Here is a 19124-nt window from a genome sequence, read left to right as displayed (position 1 = left end):
GTCACCCCTGTAATTAAGCAGAAATTATTCTAATGTTAAATTTGTTCCCTATGTTAAGTCATATATGCAGGGAAGGGCAGTGTCTATCCTGTTCCCCACTCTATTCTGAACACAGAGGCACTGGAGGCACTCCTCAAATATTTTGGGTTACATCTCACTTGGTTTCACTATACTGAAGCACAGCTGGCCAGTTACTTATAAGTACAGCTTTCATCATCCCTTTGTTATACTGCTATTAAAACAGAACTGGAGACTTTTAACTCCGACAAGAGTCATGATAATTACAGAAGAGCTACTTCCTTGTTGGCAGCCTTAGAGTGTGAATAAGAGTGTAATGCATGATTGTGAGATAATCTGGAGTAATCAGACCTTTTGGAATATTGAGCCAATATGTATATGCATCAAGCTGTATCCATATTTTGTTATGATCCATTAGACTTCATTATATAAGCACTTAAAAGTATGTATTCACATTATTAAGATGCTAAAGGTTTCTAACATGAAGATTTCAGAAGCTCAGTTAATTAAGCATCATATCTTCTGGTTTGACCAAATAAACCCAACAGGATCTATACATCATAAGCAGCCTACACCACTGAAATCTGGCTACTGGATGACATATATATGACACCTGTATACAAGGCCACAAAAATCCATTTTTAGACATTATATTAGTTTTCTACAGATGCTGCCACAAACCTAAAGCAACTGAAATGAATTCTTGCCATTGTGGAGGCCAGAAGTTTGACATGAAAGTGTTGTCAGGGACTTACTCCTTCCAAAGCCTTGGAAAGGGGGCTCCTTCCTTGCCTGGTCCAACTTCTGGGAATGTCAGGCATTCCTTGACTTGTAAAAACTAACTCTAATCTCTGCCTTGGTCTTCACATAGCTGTCCTCCCTTTCTGGTTGTGTCCAAATTTCCTTCTTATAAGGGTACCAGGCATATTTGATTAAGGGCCCACCTTACTCTTGTACGATCTTCCTCTTAACTAATTATATCTGAAATGATTCTACTCCCAAATAAGGTCACATCCAAAAGTACAGGGCGTTAGAAAATGAACATATATTTTGGGGAGACACAATTCAACCCATAACAGACATGGGTTAAAGTGGAGCTGGGGGGGGGGTAGTTATACCCAGTGTAAAGAGAAATGGACTAGGAATCAGGAAACCTTCATCTGAGTTACCTCACTATATGTAGAAGTAGGTTAATTTAACAAGTTAATCTCATTTCTTATTCCCCACTCTTTAAAATCAGAGTGTTAGCAGAGAAGTTAGAAGAGTGTTAGAAGGGAGGTTAGAAGTTAGAAGAGTGTTAGAAGAGATGACCTCCATCCACTCAGATATTTCAGATCAGATGAGGATGAGACTAAGTTAAATACTGAGTCTGTTCAATCATAAAATCAGTCATATGCAGAACCTTGCTGGTCCTGCCAGTATTTCCTTCAAGGTTTAAGAAACCATTTTTATTTTTTTAAATGCCTTTGTAAGGGGCAAGACTTCATATTTGATTTTCACTTCCTAGTTGTATCACATCAGTGTCAGACGCTCAGACTTGTAATGCATTACAAGTAATGTCTTCTACACTTAATAAATCATAGCCTTAGCTATGTAATTCAAGAGTGTAATTCAAAACACTCTTTCAGACCTGAGGTCACAATCCACCCCTCAAAAATGGAGTTTACTAGCAGACTCTTTACAATATAAAACTTTACAATACGAAACTTTAGTATTCTATTGTATGACTGGCAGTTTACTCTATCATAATGTTTTGTCAAATTGACCTTAGTTTAACTAGAGACTGTAAATATTGATGTCTTTCCATTATTCCTGCAATGTTCTACTAGGAAAACCAATTAAATTGCCCTATCACAGTTTGAAGAGATGGTATACTGGGCCCCCCCCCCAAAAAAAAAACCAATCAGACAAAAAATAGCTTTAGAAAATGATCTTGGAAATGTCATTATTGGTCTAGACCGGACTTACATCCATTCTTTTTTTTTTTTCCCATTTTATTTATTTTTTCAGCGTAACAGTATTCATTGTTTTTGCACAACACCCAGTGCTCCATGCAAAACGTGCCCTCCCCATTACCCACCACCTGTTCCCCCAACCTCCCACCCCTGACCCTTCAAAACCCTCAGGTTGTTTTCCAGAGTTCATAGTCTCTTATGGTTCGCCTCCCCTTCCAAATTTTTTTTTTTTTAATAAACATATCAGACATTTCTGCAAAGAAGACATCCAGATGGCCAACAGACACATGAAAAAGTGCTCCACGTCACTCGGCATCAGGGAAATACAAATCAAAACCACAATGAGATATCACCTCACACCAGTCAGAATGGCTAAAATGAACAAGTCAGGAAATGACAGATGCTGGCGAGGATGTGGAGAAAGGGGAACCCTCCTCCACTGTTGGTGGGAATGCAAGCTGGTGCAACCAGTCTGGAAAACAGCATGGAGGTTCCTCAAAATGTTGAAAATAGAACTACCCTATGACCCAGCAATTGCACTACTGGGTATTTACCCTAAAGATACAAACATAGTGATCCGAAGGGGCACGTGTACCCGAATGTTTATAGCAGCAATGTCTACAATAGCCAAACTATGGAAAGAACCTAGATGTCCATCAACAGATGAATGGATAAAGAAGATGTGGTATATATACACAATGGAATACTATGCAGCCATCAAAAGAAATGATGCCATTTGCGACGACGTGGATGGAACTAGAGCGTATCATGCTTAGTGAAATAAGTCAATCAGAGAAAGACAACTATCATATGATCTCCCTGATATGAGGACATGGAGAAGCAACATGGGGGCTTAGGGGGATAGGAGAAGAATAAATGAAACAAGATGGGATTGGGAGGGAGACAAACCATAAATGACTCTTAATCTCACAAAATAAACTGGGGGTTGCTGGGGGGAAGTGGGATTGGGAGAGGGGGAGGGGGCTATGGACATTGGGGAGGGTATGTGCTATGGTGAGTGCTGTGAAGTGTGTAAACCTGGCGATTCACATACCTGTACCCCTGGGGATAAAAATTACATCCATTCTTATTTTAAAATAAGAAAGGCCTGGTGAAAGTTAAAAGCAAGTAAACTAATGTGAGATCTGAAGATGGTCCATAAAGGCAGTGTGATATACTGGCTAATACATCCAGTGCTTTTTAATATGCCAGTCACCATTCTCTGTGGTATTACTGACTGTTCCTTTTACCTGCATATTAATTTGATGTAGGGTAATCCTGGAAAATTGCCATCATTTAAATTCATAATTCTTACTATCTCTGAGTATTCTTATCTTTAACATCTTGAGAGTATATGGTAGTCTAAAAATACATGAATATAATGCTTTCTATTGCTGTTCATGAAATACTGGTGAATCAGAGAACTTCAGGACTGGAAGAGTTAGGAGATGTATACAAGGTTGATTAGCCTGAACAAAAACTTGAGGCTTTAGCTCTATATCCTATGGTCTAAACACAAATAAATTAACAAGTGTATATGTATAGATATATACCATTCAATTCTTAAAACTCCATATAGATCTTTAAGAACTCTATGAAATTCTATAGAATGGATATAATGTGATTTATTTAACTGTTAATGTGATTTATTTAACTGTTTTCTTATTGGTGGGCACTTAAGTTATTTCACTTTCTGTCATACTTACAAAGCTCTAATTAGTTACCCATGTATGTACCTGTATAGGTACTTTAGAATTAATTCCTCGGAGTAGGACTGCTGGTCAAATAGATTGTTTATTTTTTTATTTTGAAGGATAAAATTTACTATTATTTAGAATAGTTACTAGTGTTAATTGGGATTTTATTTATTTAGTGTTATTTAGGATATTATTATTAGATAGTTACTAGAACTACTATTAGATAGTTACTAGTGTTATTTCGGATTTCTCTCTCTCTCATCAAAAGTAAAATTGGCCTACAGTTTATTTTATGTGCTTATCTTGTCCTGTTTAGGTAAATAAGATTATGCTAGACCTATTAAATGAATTGGGAAGCTTTGCATTTTACTCTATGTTCCAAAACTATTTAAATAATGGGGGGAGGGGGCAGAAATCTGTTCCTTGAAGTAACTTTAAAACTGGTTACTAAAACCATCTAGGCTTCATGCGTTTTTAGAGGTAGACCTTTACCAATAATATTAGTAGTTATTACTGATCTAATCTGCAATAAATCTCAGGAGATACAATAGCTTTAGCCTAAAAATGTGTTTATTTAGCTCTACTGAGGTATACAGCCCAGGAAATGCAGCATTAGTATCTCATACAGAGGACCAAGGGCTACCCAGGCTTATAGTCTCTTTTGTACCCTTACACACATGATGTGTGTATGATTGCCCAGAACGAAAGCCAGGGTGTGTGGGTACCTTAACATATAAAAGTCACACCTTTTGCTTCCAACAGCATTTTATGCCATTCTAGTCATGTAGGACCAAGGCCTGGATGCAAGCTTACATCTCTATCAGTCCAGAGTAATTGCCCAGATTGGGAGATTCACAGTGCAAGAATAACCATGTAGTCCACACTGACATTAACTTTGTAGGTTCCAAAGAGAACCCATCTGTCAGCAGGCTTGGATTAGGTGTGGTGTTAATCTATACTCACATCAGTGGTCCTGCCCAGGACTTTTAATCTTTTCTTGAGTCAATTTTAAATAACTTTATATATATATCTATATTTTCAAATTCTTTGGTAAAAAGTTGGTTTTGTCAGAGAAATGTGTCTTTAACTGATTTCTTTCTTTCTTTTTCCTTTTCTTTTAACCATGGTCAAAGACTTCTTTGGTTTGTACTGCAAAACCAGATTCATGTAATATTTATGTTTAAATATTTAAAAACAATGTTACACAAACCAAAATTCATCTGTACTGATATTTTAAGAGAAGCAACTTTCTTGGTTTTATTGATCATATATTTGTTTCCTCTATCCCTTCAATCTCAGGAACGTCCTCTTTTGTCTTTATTAATTATCACATTCATTTTCTTTGGGTTAATTTTTCCCTTACATTGAGTTAAATGTTTATCTTCTATCTGTTTTGTTTTCTTATAAGTGAATACAATTTTCCAAAATTTTCTTCTTAGTACTGCTTTAACTGCATCTTTAAAAGCATGTTTTTATTTTGTTAATTTCTGAGTTGACGTAAGAAAAAAAAACAAATTAGCCTAACTGGAAGGGTACTTAATTTCCAGTAATGTTTTTTGCCACTCTGTTAACTACTAATTTACTGCAATGGACTTAGAATGTGACACTGTAATTTTTCCTTTTGGGAATGGTGGTGGGCATACAGGGATTGTTGACTTTCCTTAGTCAAATTTTATAAGCCAAGGTAGTTAGTTGCTCTAACATTTATATTCTTATTTTTGGTCTACTTTGACCTATTTTCTAAGATAAATATGTTAATAGTACAGTATGATTAGTTTTGTCGATTTTTCATTTCTAAAAGTTTTGGCTTCATTTATTTTGGCATGTTCTCCACATACATTTTTGACATGTTGGTAAGATATATCTCTCATCAATATCAAATCTACCTCTTAGCCCCCTTTAATACTTATATCCTTATGATAGTATTAATACTGAATTGTGTTTTTTAGTTAATTATGACATTATGCATTCACTTATGAGTGTTGGCAAGCAAGAGTCATCAGCCCAATATATGGGATAAAATATTTGCTTAGTTTTTACTTATTTGTCTAATAGTCTTTGTATCCTTTTACTTCAATTTCTCTGTCATTTTATTTGAAGAGTCCTAATTAAATTATTTTTCTTCCTTAGATTTATATCTATTAATTTAGGAATCCTTTTGTAATGATTGTTTTAACATTTATAACCATGTTATCCACAAATATTTTTAAAATGTTTGATTTTTTCCCCCCCTTCAGTGTTGTTCCTGGAAACTGAGAAATAAAAATGTACTTATATATCCTTCAGAATTTGAGAAGCATGCAGGTAAACTAAGTCGTATCTCTGAAATGACCTACATCATCTTCATACTTAAATAACTGGATTATAGAACTCTAGACTCAATCACTTTCTCTTAGCAATTTCCTTAGAATTCCATTTTTTACTGTCTTTTGATTGCCTCCAAGGAAATAATCAATAAATGTCAGCCTGTATCCTCTAGAAAGCAGAGCTAGAGTCAGAGATTAATCTTTAACAGATGACATCTTATGGAAGGTGAAAGGCCAGGGCAATAAAAATGAGGAAAAGAAGAGAAGTGAGGTAAGCAAAGACTCAATGTGACAAGTTACTGTGCTGGTCACCTCCTCACACAGTGTGCCATAGAGAATTACCAGATGTCTTTACAGATACAATTCAAATTTCTCTCAAAAGTTTGTGTGAAGAAAATGCATTTCTGAACAGTCTTTGCACAAAGTTCTATTTGCCCAGTTCTCTGCTTCCTCGCGGTATAGGTCCATCCCATAGGGAGCTAGCCCTGTCACTCTTCTAGGCTGCATCACCCTGTCCCTAAACAGCCTCTAAGGAGGTAGGTTCTCATGCTCCAAGGTATGGCATTGCCTCCAAATCCAGAAACATAGGGATGACAAAGAGAAAAAGGTGGCTGGCTCCATAACATTCCAATTCTTCTTAATTTATATCTAAAATAAACCATGTCCTTTCTTTTTTGGGAATGTCTCCAGATTCACTATATATTTTTTAAAGATTTTATTTATTCAATTGACAGACAGAAAGAGAGAGCACAAGCAGGGAGAGGGGCAGGCAGAGGCAGAAGGAGAAGCAGGCTTCCTGCTGAGCAGAGAACCCAATGTGGGGGTTGATCCCAGGACCTGGGGATCATGGCCTGAGCCAAAGGCAGATGCTTAACGGACTGAGCCACCCGGGCAACCCTCATTATATTATATTTTTAAGGGAACTCTAAACTGTACAGATTCATAAGGAGTCTAATATCAGATCTCATTGAACAGACCCCAGAGTTACTATTTTAGATCCCACAGTTAGTGCTTTTATGATTACCAATAGTGTTTACTAACATTCAGCCTTGAGTGACCACAACCATCAGGAGTATCTGTTATGGTTTTGAAGTAAGTAAGTCTCCATTTTGTATTTGTGGTAATAGGTTTTAAGTTTTGAAGTCAAAAGACATGTGGCCCTATTGGATTTCATAATGAGTGTATAGAAAATTTAAATCCTTGTCTAAGAATTTTTTGTGTTTTTGATCCTAGAGTACCAAGGACTTTTCCTGAGATTCCCAGAAGTGGACCCCAAGACAAGCATTGCATGCACATGGCTTATTAAGAATATGCCCCTAGAGAAACCAATAAGGAGGTGAGGTAGCGGGTCAGAGACAGGCAAGATGCCAAGTCAGGGAACACAGATGACCACAGGGATTATGAAAGCCTAGGTGTCTTGCTTCAAGTTAGGACAAACACTGAGGAACAACTGATGAAACAGAGCCCCTCTTGGAGAAAACAGAGTAAGCCCCCAGGTCTTTCTGACTTATATGCCTGCATTCTGACCACTAGCAGACAGCAGTTCTCTGAATGAGAGCTGCAGGTACACACTGTGGGAGACAAGAGCACAAAGTCAGCAGAGAGACTCACAGAAACAACACAAGTAATCCAAAGGGACACGTGTGGAGCTCTACTAGTTTCCACTATAGACAGCTTCCTTGCTTTGGGAGATGACAAGATATTTGCCTCTTAAGGCATACCTGACTCCTTGGAGAAATAGCTGAATCTACTTCTTGATAGGAATATAGACTTTCCCCAGGGCATAAAAAAGGACCTGGAATATTTAGGGATTATAGTTTGGACAATGGGATGCTCATTGCTACTAAGTTGATTGACATCTCTAGCTGGTGCTTTTCAATCACAAGAGCTAGGAAGAAAATATTTATTAAGACACAAAAATCTTGTTTCCAATTCAAGTACTTGGTGAAACATACCACAACCTCCAAAATGGCAAAGTCTATCTAGTCCTAGATCCCCATATTAAAGTCCACCTCATTCTCTCTGTGAAACTGCTTTTCCACTGCTTCTTTTTGAGGCCCTAAAATTAAAAAGAGCCAATTGACCACCATTTCCCCACAAGCCAATAAATTGTGTGTCCCATAGGTCTGCGTTCTCATATAGTCAAAGGTTTTCCATACCTCAGAGTCAATTCATCCTCACAAGGGTGACAGAGATAACTCTAGACTGCTCTCATCATCCTGAAGTGAAATACTGACCGATGGATTAGGACCTCCAAAGATGATGAGCTCTGGTTGGCCAAGAGAAAATAATCAAGACTTAGGGTTGGGCTTAAATGCACAACAGTCACAAAATCTTGGTCAAAGGGTAAAAGCTAATTCAACCACTCATAGCTATACCCCCTAGATTTTCCTCAGAGCCCAAATTCATGCTAGGAGAGCCATATGTTGCCTCTGTGTATATTTGCTACCATGCCTTCATCCAATAAAGGCTGGCTTTGGGCCAAAAGGATCTCAACCTGTCCTATAATTGTAGTTGGCATGAAACTAGATTTTCTTCCTGCCTCAGTGCTGGTTGAAACCTAGGGACTATCACAGATGTGCCACAAAGGCATAGCTAAGCTTTGAAAGTTGAAGGAGAAAGGAGTACTATGTAAGTATTTGAAAGTGAGAAACATGAGAAATGTATCAGTTCCATTCCAAAGAAATGAAAGATAATCTGTTTCCCTTAACCAGTCAAAGGGGAACTGGAGCCATAGTGGAAGGAAAACTATTCCACACTCCCACCAACTTCCCTGGGATCAGTAGACTCACTCTGAATGAACTGGTACCTTCTATCTTGTAAAAGACTATGATCCCAAAGACATCTGAAGTCCCAGCTCTCTAAATCAGATGTAGAAGTTATGTGTCACCTTATAATAAGCTTCCACAGGGAATTCATCCTGCAACAAAGATTAGCAGGGAGCACACCTATTAGAAAATGCTCTTGGGGGCACCTACGTAGTTCGGTAGGCTAAGTATCTGCCTTCAGGTCAGGTCATGATCCCATGATCCTGAGATCAAGTTCGGGCTCCCTGTTCATCAGGAGGACTGCTTCTCCCTCTGCCCCTCCCCTCTGCTACTCCCTCTCTCTCTCAAACAAATAAAATCTTAAAAAAAAAAAAAAAAGAAAAAGAAAAAGAAAGTGCTCTTGGGATCAATGCCTGTCCAAAAAAAAAAAAAAAAAGTTGTGGCAGAAGTGGGAGTCAACCAATGATCCTATCACAAGAAAGTCTCAACTAAAACTGTATGGCTTTCTGAACCTGGCATATTTTTAAAATTTCCTGAATTGGAGAGATAGCCAAGTCTCTATACCTCTACACTTCTCATCCATTGGACATAGGCCATACCAGGAAGAGGGGGTGACCTTCAGGAAGGTACCTATCTTCAGCTGAAGCAATCTCAATGGGGTTTTACAGCTAAGGACTATCACACATGCTCCCAGGAGTTAGGGTAATACAGCTTTTGTTCCTGTAGGGGATTTGGATGGTACATCACAGCATCTACTACATAAATCTTACTAACTGGTACTTTAATTATAGCTTGTCTCCAAGACAAACAGATTCTGGTTGATGGGAATAACTTAAATGATGTAAACAAGCCAGATTAATCAACTTCACAGAAAGATTAGCTTTACGTGGCTAATTCTGGTGACATTTCCCAGCCTACAACAGGCTTAGCCCTTTAAGTCTGAGTCCCAACTTGTCAAATCCTCCCCTTAAATAAGTACATGTAAATTGTCTTTATAACCAGATAGAAAAGTTGCAGTGCTCATCTGGCTGTTGTTTGCTACAACCTTCTTCCTGCTACCTCTTAAATTCCATTCCATACCTTCCTCAGATTCCCCTCAGATTCTTCTCTTTGTGTAAAGAAACTCAGTAAACCTGGAAAACTAGTAGGGAGTAAATACAACTCTCAGAGTAGTCTAGTTTCTCAGTCAATAACAATATGGTTATTTCAGCCTACTAGCTAGTAAAGTTTTAACAGTGAGAAGTTAGCAAATCAGGTAGACTGTAAGAACACAACTCTACTGAATTTTATTAGTGGAGTAACAACTGATGAGACTTCTAGAATTAATGAAAGAGATCCTCCACATCTTCCTCAACCTTGATGCCACCATCAGATCCACACTCATAGAGCTTGCCCCCATGTCCCCTGGGGCTCATGGTAAACTGTAGTAATTATTTGTTGATATCCTAAGAGAATGATTTCCACAATCTGGCTGAATCATCAGATATGGCCCAGTCCAGGGGCAATGTCTGATGGAAAGGCAGACTAAGTACTGACCTTTTTAAATCTTAATCAGGTCTTTTTAAGATATCTCAAGAACAGAAATCTCCATAAGCAGAAGACCAAAGAATTCAAAACTTTTAGGACTTTTGATACAAAAGTATCTGGGCCTTATCAGAGTTTTAAGCAATGACTCAGTTGCCATGCATTCCAAAATTCTTATTTTTCTCTACCTAGCATTAGGAAAGAAAATTACCAGGTTTTAAACTCTTCTCTCACCATGAGGAAATGGGAAGTGGTTCAAACTCTCAAAGAAGGAAGGAAAGCATATAAAAGCAGGGTTGTTATCTAGCTGACAAAAATTTCATCATGGAGTACAGTCAGTTGTTGGATCCTATGATAAATCTTTCAGACAGAACACGTGAAACAAACTACCTTGCATCAGAATGAGACTATGAATGAGAAACTTTAGACAGAAAAAAAGGCAGTTGATAAATATCCTTCCTTCCCTCTTTCCAGGGAAGTTTGTCACATGGTGTGATAACTATACCATACTGACATGTTGTTCCCTAGCCATTCTGGAAAGCCACTGTAGAAGCCAGATTTCATACTCTACCAGCATTGTATTGCTGAGGAGTCCAGAAATAGTGTGAGCAGTCGTAGCCTCTATGGATCTCACTGTACTGGATCTAGAGGCTTAAACCACTGTGGCTCTCACTAAGGAAGTACAACTGAGGGTGTGCATTAGGAAACGAAAGAAGAGAAACAGGTTCTAAGCATAATGGTTCTTAGCCTTTCTATTGAGCAAATGCCCAGGGCCTGGAAGGTAGGTATAATTAAAAAAAAAAATACTGAAAGGACTAAATACTGGGTTTAGTATAGCCACAAATTTAGAAACTGATGCACAAATCTTCCCCAAAATATGAGATTCACAACTGTCCCCATCATACCCAGACACTGGCCACATGGAGCTCCACAAAACTATAAAATCTCTCTTCCTATACAAGAGCCCTAAAGTGAAATAGCTGTCACTCTCTAGCCATGTCTGGGCTGAAAAAGCAGCTACTCTTTTACCCAATTCTGCCATTTTTAGACCTACACATTGGAAAGGTGATCTTATATAGCATCATATTAACACATACCTTTCACAAAAACTGTAAAATAAATGACAGAACCTGATTATGGACTAAAAAATTCTACCCAGAGAGTGGCCTTAACAATAATATTTAAAGATACTTAAAATCAGAGAGGAGAAGTTAAGATGGCAGAATAGGAGGTCCTTATGTTTGTCTCATCCCTCAAACATAGCTAGGTAACTACTAAATTATTCTGAACACCCAGAAAATCAATCTGAGGACTAAAAACAAACTGCACAACTAGAGGGAGAAGAGGCCACATCATGGAATGTAGGAGGCATGCATATGTGATTTGGAGGACCAAAGAATCATTGGTGCTGCAGAGGGGAGGGGTCTAATCAGGGAGAGAGGAGAGAGAGAAAGAAAAAGAGAGAGAGAACAGGGCAGAGGGCACTGCATAAGAAAAACACTTCCCCAAAACTGCTGATAGGGAAAATAAGGGAGACTGATAAATGCAAGTTTTTACAAGAGACAGAGCAAAAGTCTGAAGTCTTAGAAGTCTGCACCACTGCCAGGGTGGAGCCTGGTGGGTATAGAGGTGCTCGTGGGGAGAAGGAGGGGAAAGGCCTGGAAGCACACAGCACTGTCTGAGGATCCCCTGGGTTGCAATGGGAGAGATAATTCCCCTTCTTATACTGTGTTTGGGAGAGGTGGCACTCCCTCTCCAAGGGTAAAAAAGCCAGCGGGTGCCATTGAGCTTCCCCATTCATTAGCATAGGGGCAGAGGCACTGCTGAGGCAGCAGCTAACCTGGATGCTGGCTTTTTGCTGCTATTAACCATAAACCCCAAGACCCTATGCATTCATGAGACTACACTTCTGGGACAAACTGGCACCAGTCACAGTATAGTGAGACCATCCCCCAGAGGAACAGCATAGGTCCCTAAAACTTGGGAGTTTTGAAACCCATCCACTGTGTCTGAGATAAAACACAGAAGCACAGCACCACCAGGTGGGCAGAGGGCTGGGACACAGAAAGGGTGTTGGTAGGGATCAGAGGGAAGCCTGGGATATATGAAGAGAGGTTGTTTGCTCTTTTGTGAGGGCCTCCTGAACAGGCATATTTGGGCATGAATTCCCCTCTTCCCCCAGGGATAACCCTAGGGATAAAGCCAGGGGACATCATTTTTACCCCTGCCCATCAGCACAGCTGGACTTCAGTGCACAGCACAGAGCCCACAGTGGAGGTTTGAGCCACTTAGACTAAGCCCCACTCCCCTGTGCTCTGCAGATGCCTTTTTAATAGGGCAAGTGTGCCTGAGAGTCAGAGCAGCAGTGGGCCCCTCCCCTAAAGACCAACACAAATCCCCCATACCCACCAAGTCTACTGGCATACCCACCAAGTCTACTGGGCATATAATGCTGCAAAGCTTTGGCTCTAGGGGAAATAAGATCAGGCTTTTAAGATTTATTTGACAGGCAGAGATCACAAGTAGGCAGAGGGGCAGGTGGAGAGAGAGGAGGAAGCAGGCTCCCTGCCGAGCAGAGAGCCCCATATGGGGCTCGATCCCAGGACCCTGGGATCATGACCTGAGCCAAAGGCAGAGGCTTTAACCCACTGAGCCACCCAGGTGCCCCAATCAGGCTTCTTTTAATAAGCAGATCAAAACACGCCTAGTTTTAACTAGGTGTGACACAGTGGACGAGGTCCAGACACTCCCCACTGCAGGCAAGGAGAAAGTCTACAGAGGACTGACTTAAGGGGAAAAGTAGCCAAAATACAACAGCAGAGTGCATATAGCATACCCCAGAAACACTTCCTGAATTATCAGGCCCTGGACAGTATATGATCTCTTCCTAATATAGTCATTACTCTCAGGAACAGAAAACCTAACAGGTATTCCTAACACAGAGAAGATAGAGACCTAGACAAGATGCCAAGAGGGAGGAATTCATCTCAAAAGAAAGAACAAGAAGAGGTCATGGTCAGGGATCTAATCAAAACAGACAAAAGTAATATGCCTGATCCAGAATTTAAAACATCAACCACAAGGATACCAGCTGGACTTGAAAAAGCGTTAAAAACATTAGGGAATCCCTTATTGCAGAGATACAAGAGCTAAACAATAGAAATTTTTAAAAATGCTATAACTGAGATGCAAAACCAAGTGGTTGTAATGACAACAAGGATAAAGAAGCAGATGAGTGAATAAGTGATATAGAAAGTAAAATTATGGGGGTAAATGAGCTGAAGAGGGAAAGGAAAGTATTGGATCGTTAATGTAGACTTAGGGAACTCAGTGACTCAATAAAGCATAATAGCATTCATATCACAGGATCTCAGAAGATGATGTCAAATGGGAAAAAGAGGCAGAGGTTTATTTGAGCAAATTATAGCTGAAAACTTCTTTAATTTGGGGGAAGGAAACAGACATCTGAATCCAGGAGGCACAGAAAACTTCCATCAAAATGAACAAAAGCAAGCCAACACTAAGACATATCACAGTAAAATTTGCAAAATACAGAGATAAGGAAGGAATGTGGAAAGCATCAAGGGAAAAGTAATCCCTAACCTACAAGGGAAAACAAATAACATTAGCAGATCTCCCCACAGACACTTGGCAGACCAGAGGGGGTAGAATGATATATTCAATATGTTGAATGGGAAATATATGCACCAAGAATACTTTATCCAGCAAGGTTATCATTCAGAATAGATGGAGAGATAAAGAGTCAGTCTCCCAGACAAAAACTGAAGGAGTTTGTGACCACTAAACCAGTCCTGCAAGACATATTAAAGGGGAATCTTTGCAAAAGAAAGACCAAAAGCAACAAAGACTAGAAAAGAAGAGAGAAAATCTCCAGAAATGATGACTTCACAGGTAACACAATGAAACTAAATTCTTATCTATCATTAATCACTCTGAATGTAAATGGACAAAATGCTCCAATCAAAAGATATAAGGTATCAGAATGGATAAAAAAAAAAGACCCATCTATATGCTGCCTAAAGAGACTCATTTTAGACCTAAAAGACACCTGCAGAATGAAAGTGAGGGGATGTTTAAGGCAAGAGAATATACATTCTTCTCAAGTGTACGTGGAACATTCTCCAAAACAGATCAAATACTGGGTCACAAATCAGGTCTCAACCAGTACCCAAAAGGTTGGGATTACTCCCTGCATATTTTCAGACCACATGCTTTGAAACTTGAACTTAATTGCAAGAGAAAATTTGGAAGGAACTCAAATACATGGAGGTTAAAGAGCATCCCCCTAAAAAATGAATGGGTCAACCAGGAAATTAAAGAATAATTTTAAAACATCATGAAAACAAATGAAAATGAAAACACAACTGCTCAAAACCTCTGGGATGCAGCAAAGGCAGTCCTAAGAGAAAAGTGTATAGCAATACAAGCCTTTCTCAAGAAACAAAAAAGGTCTCAAATACACAACCCAACCTTATACCTAAAGCTGGAAGAAGAACAGCAAATAGAGCATAAAACCAGCAAGAGAAGAAAATAAATAAAGATCAGAGCAGAAATCAATGAAATGGAAGCCAAAAGAAGAATAGAACAGATCAACAAAATTAGGAACTGGTCCCTTGGAAGAATTAATAACATAGATAAACCCCTGGCTAGACTTATCAAAAGGAAAAGAGAAAGGACCCAAATAAATAAAATCATGAGTGAAAGAGGAGAGATCACCACCAACACTGAAGAAATGCAAATAATTATGATAATAATGCACAACTATATGCCAACAAATTAGGCAATCTGGAAGAAATTGATGCATTCCTAGAGACATACAAACTACCAAAACTGAACCAGGAAGAAATTAAAATCCTGAACAGACCCCTAACCAGCAAAGAAATTGAAGCAGTAATCAAAAATCTTCCAAAAACAAGAGTCCAGGGCTGGGTGGTTTCCCAAGGGGATTTTAACAAACAAGTAAAGAAGAATTAATACCTGTTCTTCTGAAACTATTTCAAAAAACAGTAATGGAAGGAAAACTTCTCAACTCTATGTGGCCAGCATTACAATTATCTCAAAACCAGACAAAGGCCCCACTAATAAGAATTACAGATCAATATACCTGAAGAATACAGATGCCAGAGGCACCTGGGTTGCTCAGTCTTTAAGCGTCTGCATTTAGCTCGGGTTATGATCCCAGGGTCCTGGGATCAAGCCCCACATTGGGGTCCTTGCTCAGTGGGAAGCCTGCTTCTCCCTCTTCCACTCCCCCTGCTTGTGTTCCCTCTCTTGCTATGTCTCTGTCTAATAATGAAAATCTTAAAAAAAAAAAAAAAAAAAAGGACATGGATGCCAAAATTCTCACTAAGACACTAGCCAACAGGATCCAAAAGTACATTAAAAGGATTATTCACCAGGACCAAGTGAGATTTATTCCTGGGCAGCAAGGGTGGTTCAACATCCACAAATCAATCAATAGCAATACATTACATTAATAAAAGGAAGTACAAGAACCATATGATCCTATCAATAGAGGCAGTACATTTGACAAAGTACAGTATCCTTTCTTGATTAAAATTTTCCACAGAGTGGGGATAGAGGGAACATACCTCAGTATCATAAAGGCTATCTATGAAAAGCCCACAGCAAATATCATTCTCAATGGGGAAAAACTGAAAGCTATTACCCTTAAGGTCAGGAACATGACAGGGATGCCCACTCCCACCACTTTTGTTGAGAAGTCCTAGCTAGAAGCAATTAGACAACAAAAAGAAATTAAAGGCATCCAAATCTGCAAAGAAGTCAAACTTTCACTCTTTGCAGATGACATGATGCTCTATGTGGAAAACCCAACAGATTACATGCCAAAATTGTCAGAACTCACACAGGAATTCAGCAAAGTGGAAGGATATAAAATTAATGCTCAAAAATCAGTTGTATTTCTATACACTAACAATGAGACAGAAAAAAAAGAGAAATTAAGGAGTCGATTCCATTTACAACTGCACCAAAAACCGTAAGATACCTAGGAATAAACCCAACCAAAGAGGCAAAGGATCTGTACTCAGAAACTGTAGAACACTAATGAAGGAAATTGAGGAAGACACAAAGAAATGTAAAACATTCCATGCTCATGGATTGGAAGAAAAAATATTGTTAAAATGTCTATGCTACCTAGAGCAATCTATACATTCAATGTAATTCCTATCAAAGTACCACCAATATTTTTTCACAGAGCTGGAACAAATAATCCTAAAATTTGTATGGAAAGAGAAACACACCAAATAGCCAAAGCAAAGTTGAAAGAGAAAAACAAAGCTGGTGGCATCACAATTCAAGACTTCAAGTTCTATTACAAAGCTGTAATCATCAAAACAGTATGGTACTCTCACAAAAACACATAGATCAATGGAACAGAATAGAAAACCCAGAAATGGACCTACAACTGTATGGTCAACAAAGCAGGAAAGACTATCAAATGTGAAAGCAATCTCTTCAAAAAATGTGTTGGGAAACTGGGCAGCAACATGCAAAAAAAAAAAAAAAAAGAAAGTGAAACTGGACCACTTCTTACACCAGACACAAAGCTAAATTCAAAATAGATGAAAGACCTAATTGTGACATGGGAAAACATCAAATTCCCAGTGGAGAACACAGGCAGCAATGTTTTTTATATCAGTCATAGCAACTTCTTGCTAGATACATCTCCAGAGGCAAGGGAAACAAAAGCAAAAACGATCTGTTAGGACTTCAACAAGAGAAAAGCTTCTGCACAGTGAAGGAAACAATCAACAAAACTAAAAGACAACCTACAGAATGGAAGAAGAGATTTGCAAGTGTGTTATCTGATAAAGGGTTAATATCCAAACTATATAAAGAACTCATCAAACTCAAAACCCAAATAATCCAGTTAAGAAATAGGTAGAAATATGAACAGATATTTTTCCAAAGAAGACATACAGATGGCTAATAGACACAAAAAAATATGCTCAACATCACTCACCATCAGAAAATATAAATCAAAACCATGAAGAAATACCACCTCCCACCTGTCAGAATGGCTAAAATGACAATACAAGGAACAACAGGTATTAGGAAGGATGTGGAGAAAGTGGAACACTCTTACACTGTTGGTAGGAATGCAAACTGTTGTAGCCACTCTGGAAAACAGTATGGAGGTTCCTCAAAAAGTTAAAAATAGAACTAGCCTATGACCCAGCAGTTGCACTACTAGGTGTTTACCCAAAGGATACAAAAATACTAATTTGAAGGGGCACATGCACCCCAATGTTTATAGTAGCATTATCAACAACAGCCAAACTATGGAAAGAGCCCAAATGTCCATTGACTGATGAATGGATACAGAGGATGTGATATGATATATACATATATATACACAATGTAATATTACTCAGCCATAAAAAAGAATGAAATCTTACCATTTGCAATGATGTTGATGGAGCTAGAGTGTATTATTCTAATCAAGATAACTCAGTCAGAGAAAAACATATACCACATGATTTCACTCCTATGTGGAACTTAAGAAATACTACAGATTAACATAGGGGGGAAAAGAGACAGGCAAACCTTAAAAGAGACTCAACCACAGAGAATAAACTAAGGGTTACAAGAGGGGAGGTGGGCAGGGGGAATGGGCTAAATGGGTGACGGGTATTAAGGAGGGGAATTGATTTGATAAGCTTTGGGTGCTATATATAAAGGATGAATCACTAAATTCTTCTCCTGAAAATAGTATTACATTATTTGTAACTATCTAGAATTTTAATAAGAACTTGAAACAAAGAGTCTTCTCTCGCGCGCTCTCCGCTGCTGTAGCTGGACCCTTCGCCTTCGCCACCGCTCAGCATCTGCACATCCCTACAATGGCTAAAACAGCAATGGCCTACAAGGAAAAAATGAAGGAGCTGTCCATGCTGTCACTGACCTGCTCTTGCTTTTACCCTGAACCTCGCAACATCAACATCTATACTTATGACGATATGGAAGTGAAGCAAATCAACAAACGTGCCTCTGGCCAGGCTTTTGAGCTGATCCTGAAGCCACCATCTCCCATCTCAGAAGCCCCACAGACTTTAGCTTCTCCAAAGAAGAAAGACCTGTCTCTGGAGGAGATCCAGAAAAAACTGGAGGCTGCAGAAGAAAGAAGAAAGTCTCAGGAGGCCCAGGTGCTGAAGCAATTGGCAGAGAAGAGGGAACATGAGCGAGAAGTCCTCAGAAGGCTTTGGAGGAGAACAACAACTTCAGCAAAATGGCGAAGGAAAAGCTGATCCTGAAAATGGAACAAATTAAAACCGTGAGGCTAATCTAGCTGCTATTATTGAACGTCTGCAGGAAAAGGAGAGGCATGCTGCCGAGGTGCACAGGAACAAGGAGCTGCAGGTTGAACTTTCTGGCTGAAGCGATGGAGGGATGGCATGCCCCACCGTTAGTAAATCCCCCTGCCTATATTATAATGGATCATGCGATATCAGTATGGGAAATGTATGACATGGTTTAAAAAGAACTCATTATAAAAAACAAAAAACAGAATCAAAAATTTTTAAAAAAATGCAATGCAGTCTCTTTGCAGAATGTTTTGCTTGATGTTTAAAAAACACCTTGCCAATGTCCATAGCCCAAGGGGAGGCGAACCATAAGAGACTATGGACTCTGAAAAAGAACCTGAGGGTTTTGAAGGGTCAGGGGTGGGAGGTTGGGGGAACAGGTGGTGGGTAATGGGGAGGGCACGTTTTGCATGGAGCACTGGGTGTTGTGCAAAAAGAATGAATACTGTTACGCTGAAAAAATAAATAAAATGGAAAAAAAAAATAAAAAATAAAATAAAAAATAAAA

The 19124-nt window shown here is 38.9% G+C and overlaps 1 pseudogene; it reads left to right on the top strand.

Annotated features, from left to right (window-relative positions):
* Window positions 1-18082: 18082 nt before the first annotated feature.
* On the top strand, window positions 18083-18830 carry LOC123944929 (annotated as a pseudogene).
* Window positions 18831-19124: the final 294 nt, after the last annotated feature.

The sequence above is a fragment of the Meles meles genome, chromosome 6 (assembly GCF_922984935.1).
Source record: "Meles meles chromosome 6, mMelMel3.1 paternal haplotype, whole genome shotgun sequence".
Taxonomy (NCBI): domain Eukaryota; kingdom Metazoa; phylum Chordata; class Mammalia; order Carnivora; family Mustelidae; genus Meles; species Meles meles.
Note: the sequence above shows the minus strand (reverse complement) of the source record. Positions and strands in the feature narration are given on the sequence as shown.